Raw genomic sequence first — 6,963 nt, forward strand, 5'->3', positions numbered from 1 at the left:
CTGGCCGATCAATACTTTTGGCAATTAGTGAACCTATGAGGTTCGATTACAGAGAGTTGGAAAACCATCCCAATCATTATCTCATTGATCACTCATCCACAATTTTCATCAAATCATTTAAAGATCTGTCCAATATGCAGGTGGCCAATGTAGAGAACAACGCCATTGTCTTATTCCTCCGGCTGACGTCACCCCGTAAACACTCTGCATTCACTATCAGTACTTTGAACCCGATTACTGAGACACCATGTGAATCATTAATCAGGGGTCATAAACGTGACACAGACACAAAGAAAGCAATCATCCCGAGCCCCCCCTCATATAGGTAAATGGACGGGTGGTGGGTAGAGACCAGGGGCGGACTGACCATTTGGAAACTCGGGCACTGCCTGAGGGCCCGGGGTCAGTAGGGGGCCCCATGAGATGCCCCGGTACCTTTTTCATAGGCTTTTTTGAGTTTGGGCAAGGACACAGGGGCCCCATGATCCCCTATTGCCCGGGGGCCCCATGAGTTGTCAGTCCGCCCCTGGTAGAGACATCATGGCACACCAGTGCTATGAGAAGATTCCCGGCACCCAAAGTAAAAAGGCCAAAGCGCACCCTTCCCATGAACTGCTTCAACGGCATAGGGTGATGGTTCTGACTTTTCTGAGCCCCCCTCCTGCTCAAGGCAAAAAGGCCAAAGTGCCCCCCTACCCCTCGGCCCAGCACTGTAACACACAGACAGGGCTGCTCCACAGAGGACCCCAGTGACAGAATTCCTGATGTGACCCCCATTAATAAAAGTCTACAGGACAAATCTGTCATCCAAAGAGAGGTCAATGCAATGGCTGACAAGACAGAGACGATGCGGGAACAGCTTTCACTTTCTGAAATGTGTATATCCAAAATATTTAGGATAGAGTAGGGAGGGGTTAGTTGCTAGGCTAGTTTTTTCTCCTGCCCAATGGGGAGACTTCCCTTCACTTCCTGTCCCAGTGACACAATAGGAAGTAAAAATAATTCTCCCAAAGAGCAGGAAATTCCCCACTATGACAGTAGTCCCTGGAACCACATTGAAAGATTTTCCCTCACTTCCTGTTTTAGGGGACAATTGTAAAAGGTTTGCTTTCCCCTCCACCTTCTTTCTCAATGACAATATTCACCGGGGGGGCCAGCTGGTGATGTCATCAGGTGACCCCACCCCTTAGTTTCTTTAGCAGCGGGAGGCGGTGAAGCGGTCAGTCAGCAGGAGCCTGCCTTAGGTGCAGAGCTCTTTTTTTTCAGGTCGGCTACATTCATTTTGATTTGATGCTGGATTGACTTCGGGGGAACATGTTTTTGTTTTTTTCAATAAAGGACTTGTCAAAAACTCAGCGTTTTTACTTATTCTTGACAGTTTTTGTAAATGAGTAGGGGTACAATGTACCACATAATCATTCACATGGGAGGGCCAGAATGTGGGGGGGCACCTTGTTAAAGGGGGCTTCTCAATCCCAATAAGCCTCCCACCCACAGACCCCCATAACCACCACCCAGGGTTGTGAGGAGGAGGCCCTTTGCCCCATCAACAAAGAGACAAAGTGCTTTGGGACGGGAGCCCCCCTGCCCCAAAGCATCCCCCCCATGTTGAGGGCATGTGGCCGGTTATGGTTCAGGAGGGGGGAGGTACTCACTCGTGTTCCCCCCTCCCCTGGTCTAAGAGGCTGCATGCTCGGATAAGGGTCTGGTATGGATTTTGTGGGGACCCCATGCAATTTTTTTTTTTTTTATTTTGGAGTGAAGCTCTGAAGGGTCTGGTAGGAATTGGGGGGGGACCCCATGACGTTTGTTCTTGTTTTTTTAATTTTGGCATGGGGTTCTGAAGGGCCCGGTATGAATTGGGGGAACCCCCTGTTTTTTCTCACGTAATTGACAGGACTTCTTTTGTTTGCACTCCCTGGCTGACTGCTGATGAGCCATCCGTTGTGAAGGACGCGGTGGCTGGCTTCCAGACCCTCTTAACAGCCAGCTATTCACTAGATGTTAAAGCGGAGCTTCACCCAAAAGGCCAAAAGGGGAAGTTCCGCTCTAAGGCTTCATCCCCCACTCCCCGTTAAGGATTGACACCTTTGGGGAGCAGGTACCCGATTGTTGTTGGTGACCTGGGGGGGGGGGGCAAGGAATTCCCTTCATTTACAGGAATTTCCTCTCACTTCCTGTTTGGCTATGAGACAGGAAGTGAAGGGAAATCTCTGCAGTGGGACACAGATGGTGAAAACAAATCTGACTATAAGATCACCTGGCAAGTGTTCTAACCCTTCTCCATTCTATCCAATACTAACAAACATTGTGCCTGGAGATACATTGTATCTGTCTGTGATAATTGGCGGGTAAACTGAAGGAACATAAAAAGATACATTTCCAAATGTTACTTTTTATTTCTGTAACACCCTGAATATTCCTCCCCAGCAGTGGGGTGAAGCCCACCATCCTCTATCTTCACAAATCTGGGCCTGGCTCCTTACATCGTTCAATCTTTTCCGTGGCAAGATTAAAGCGTATTCCTCTATTCCCGGCACCGTTCTGCCAACCATGGACTCTCACTCCTCTATTCCCGGCACCGTTCTGCCAACCATGGACTCTCACTCCTCTATTCCCGGCACCAATCTGCCAACCATGGACTCTCACTCTCTATTCCCGGCACCGTTCTGCCAACCATGGACTCTCACTCCTCTATTCCCGGCACCGTTCTGCCAACCATGGACTCTCACTCTCTATTCCCGGCACTGTTCTGTCAACCATGGACACTCACTCCTCTATTCCCGGCACCGCTCTGCCAACCATGGACTCTCACTCCTCTATTCCCGGCACCGTTCTGCCAACCATGGACTCTCACTTCTCTATTCCCAGCACCGCTCTGACAGCGATGGACACTCACTCCTCTATTCCCGGCACCGCTCTGCCAACCATGGACTCACGCCTCTTCACCCAGCACTGTTCTGCCAACCATGGACTCTCACTCCTCTATTCCCGGCACCGCTCTGCCAGCCATGCACTCTCACCCTCTATTCCCGGCACCGTTCTGCCAACCATGGACACTCACCCTCTATTCCCGGCACCGTTCTGCCAACCATGGACACTCACTCTCTTGATAGTCCTGCCATTATACTGGGTGACAACGCTCACTCATTGCACTGTATCTGGATGATTAGCATTGCCACCCTAGCGCAGGACTACAAAACACATCCCTCTCTCTTCATCTCCATAACATATACCATAAGGAAGGGGGGGGGGGGTTGCTGTTCAAAGAAAAAAAAGCTGAAACCAATAGAAGGCTTTATACAGAGAGGCTCTGACACCGTTCTGCATGCAGCCTGCATTTGGTGTGGCGCCTACATCTGCCCACAGGCAGCCTATAGAGATGGATGCATACACAAAATCTGATATGCATGCAGGAGCGGGTGCGGGGATCAGAAAGGCATGCTGTATGCGTTCAGATTCGTACACCCACTCCTACACGCATGTCAAATGTTTACATGCAACTGTGAATAGGACGCCCCACTTTGTCACCAGGCATGTAGGGCTTTGTGTAGACATGTTTTTGTACATTTGCGCACTTTGAAGAGAATTCTGATTTCTTTTTACTTTACTGCTGTGAGGTGGACGACTGTTATAAAGCTGCGTCTGACCTGCTCTGTGTCTCGGAACATCACGTCTCAGGCAAAGCCGGTCATACACAACTCACGGTGGGCTCTGTTCACACACGGATTTCAGCAGCACTGCACTGCAAAGTTCATCAATAAAGGACCACAATGAATACAAGTGATAGACGGACCTAGAGAGGTCCCCACTGAACACCAGGAGAGAGGACACCACCTTCATAGCAAACCAAGGTCTTCTATACGTGACCCCAATAGAACAATGTTCCTCCAACACCCCAAGGGGATGTGGGGGGAGTATAGACTGGGTATGTAGGTGGTATGGAGGGTATACTGACGGGGTGTAGGCGGCGTGGGGGGAGTATACTGACGGGGTGTAGGCGGCGTGGGGGGAGTATACTGACGGGGTGTAGGCGGCGTGGGGGGAGTATACTGACGGGGTGTAGGCGGCGTGGGGGGAGTATACTGAATGGGTGTAGGCGGTATGGAGGGTATACTGACAAGGGTGTAGGTGGTATGGAGGGTATACTGATGGGGTGTAGGCGGTATGGAGGGTATACTGACAAGGGTGTAGGTGGTGTGGAGGGTATACTGACGGGGTGTAGGTGGTATGGAGGGTATACTGACGGGGTGTAGGCGGCGTGGGGGGAGTATACTGATGGGGTGTAGGCGGCGTGGGGAGTGTACTGACGGGGTGTAGGTGGTATGGAGGGTATACTGACGGGGTGTAGGTGGTATGGAGGGTATACTGATGGGGTGTAGGTGGTATGGAGGGTATACCGACAAGGGTGTAGGTGTATGGAGGGTATACCGACGGGGTGTAGGCGGTATGGAGGGTATACTGACGGGGTGTAGGTGGTATGGAGGGTATACTGACGGGGTGTAGGTGGTATGGAGGGTATACTGACGGGGTGTAGGCGGTATGGAGAGTATACTGACGGGGTGTAGGCGGTATGGAGAGTATACTGACAAGGGTGTAGGTGGTATGGAGGGTATACTGATGGGGTGTAGGTGGTGTGGAGGGTATACTGATGGGGTGTAGGTGGTATGGAGGGTATACTGACGGGGTGTAGGTGGTATGGAGGGTATACTGACAAGGGTGTAGGTGGTATGGAGAGTATACTGACAAGGGTGTAGGTGGTATGGAGGGTATACTGATGGGGTGTAGGTGGTGTGGAGGGTAATACTGATGGGGTGTAGGCGGTATGGAGGGTATACTGACGGGGTGTAGGCGGTATGGAGGGTATACTGACGGGGTGTAGGCGGTATGGAGGGTATACTGACGGGGTGTAGGTGGTATGGAGGGTATACTGACGGGGGGTGTAGGTGGTATGGAGGGTATACTGACAAGGGTGTAGGTGGTATGGAGGGTATACTGACAAGGGTGTAGGTGGTGTGGAGGGTATACTGATGGGGTGTAGGTGGTGTGGAGGGTATACTGACGGGGTGTAGGTGGTGTGGAGGGTATACTGACGGGGTGTAGGTGGTATGGAGGGTATACTGACGGGGTGTAGGTGGTATGGAGGGTATACTGACGGGGTGTAGGTGGTATGGAGGGTATACTGACGGGGTGTAGGTGGTGTGGAGGGTATACTGACGGGGTGTAGGTGGCGTGGAGGGTATACTGACGGGGTGTAGGTGGTGTGGAGGGTATACTGACGGGGTGTAGGTGGTATGGAGGGTATACTGACGGGGTGTAGGCGGTATGGAGGGTATACTGATGGGGTGTAGGTGGTGTGGAGGGTATACTGACGGGGTGTAGGCGGTATGGAGGGTATACTGATGGGGTGTAGGCGGTATGGAGGGTATACTGATGGGGTGTAGGCGGTATGGAGGGTATACTGATGGGGTGTAGGCGGTGTGGAGGGTATACTGACGGGGTGTAGGCGGTATGGAGGGTATACTGATGGGGTGTAGGCGGTATGGAGGGTATACTGATGGGGTGTAGGCGGTATGGAGGGTATACTGACGGGGTGTAGGTGGTATGGAGGGTATACTGACGGGGTGTAGGTGGTATGGAGGGTATACTGACGGGGTGTAGGTGGTAATGGGGCTATGCTGCCGGGGTGTAGGTGGTAATGGGGCTATGCTGCCGGGGTGTAGGTGGTAATGGGGCTATGCTGCCGGGGTGTAGGTGGTAATGGGGCTATGCTGCCGGGGTGTAGGTGGTATGGAGGGTATACTGATGGGGTGTAGGTGGTATGGAGAGTATACTGACGGGGTGTAGGAAGTACGGGGTTATACTGACAGAGTCGGTACGTAGATAAGTGGTAAGGGATTAGTATGTAGTAAAACTCTAGTTGTGAGGTATTGGGGTAGCAGAACCCAGTTGGGGGGTATTGGGGTAGCTAGTTGGGGGGTACTGGGGGAGTAGCGCTCCGGTTGGGGGTATAGTAGAGATCCAGTTGAAGGACACTGGGGTAGAGGAGCTCTGGGTGGACAGTATTGGGGTAGGAGAGCTCTGGTTGGAGGGTCATTGGGGTGGTAGAGCTCCAGTTTTGGGGGGGGTAGAGCTCTAGGTAGGGGGTATTGGGGGAGGAAGTAGAGTGCTAGTTGGGGGATGGGGAGCAGAGTTCTAGTAGGGGGAAGGGGGGGTTAGAGTTCCAGTTGGGGGGGTTAGAGTTCCAGTTGGGGGGGTTAGAGTTCCAGTTGGAGGAGGCGGGAAGAGTAGAGTTCTAGTTGGGAGCTTGGGGACTAGAACTCTAGTTGGTTGAGGTTAATAGGGCTCCAGTTTGGGGGGCAGTAGAGTTCTAGTTGGGGGGTGTGAGTAGAGTTCCAGTTGGGAGGGGGGGGGGGGGAGTAGAAATCTAATGGGGGGGGAGTGAAATTCTAGTTGGGGAAGGGGGGGGGCAGTGGAGTGCTAGCTGGGGGGGGGGGGGGAGAGTAGAGATCTAGTTGTGGAGGGGGGGGGGGGGGGGGAGTAGAGTTCTAGCTGCAGGAAGGGGGGGGGGAGTAGAGATCTAGTTGGGGGAGGAGGGGGAGTGGAGTTGCAGTTGGGGGGGGGAGTGGAGTTCCGGTTGGGGGGGGTGGAGTTGTAGTTCAGGGGGGGGGAGTGGAGTTCTAGTTGGAGGGGGGGGGGAGAGTGGAGTTCTAGTTGGGGGGGGGAGTGGAGTTCTAGTTGGAGGGGGGGGGGGAGAGTGTAGTTCTAGTTGGGGGGGGAGTGGAGTTCTAGTTGGAGGGGGGGGGGGGAGAGTGGAGTTCTAGTTGGGGGGGGGAGTGGAGTTCTAGTTGGGGGGGGGGAGAGTGGAGTTCTAGTTGGGGGGGGGAGTGGGGTGATATATCCAGGTTTGGGGGACACAGACCCTGCTGTAGGGGGTGGCGGTGCGATAGTCTCCGCTGTGGG

At 53.1% G+C, this 6,963-nt stretch overlaps 1 protein-coding gene across 1 annotated transcript in view; it reads right to left on the reverse strand.

The window, feature by feature from the left end:
- Positions 1-6,963, reverse strand: part of LOC149429396 (KICSTOR complex protein SZT2-like) — a 78,532-nt gene that overhangs the window by 71,275 nt on the left and 294 nt on the right. The window lies entirely within an intron of this gene.

This window comes from Staurois parvus, unplaced genomic scaffold, assembly GCF_062004578.1.
Source record: "Staurois parvus isolate SC_StPar_1 unplaced genomic scaffold, SC_StPar_1.0 ptg002718l, whole genome shotgun sequence".
In the NCBI taxonomy this organism is placed as follows: domain Eukaryota; kingdom Metazoa; phylum Chordata; class Amphibia; order Anura; family Ranidae; genus Staurois; species Staurois parvus.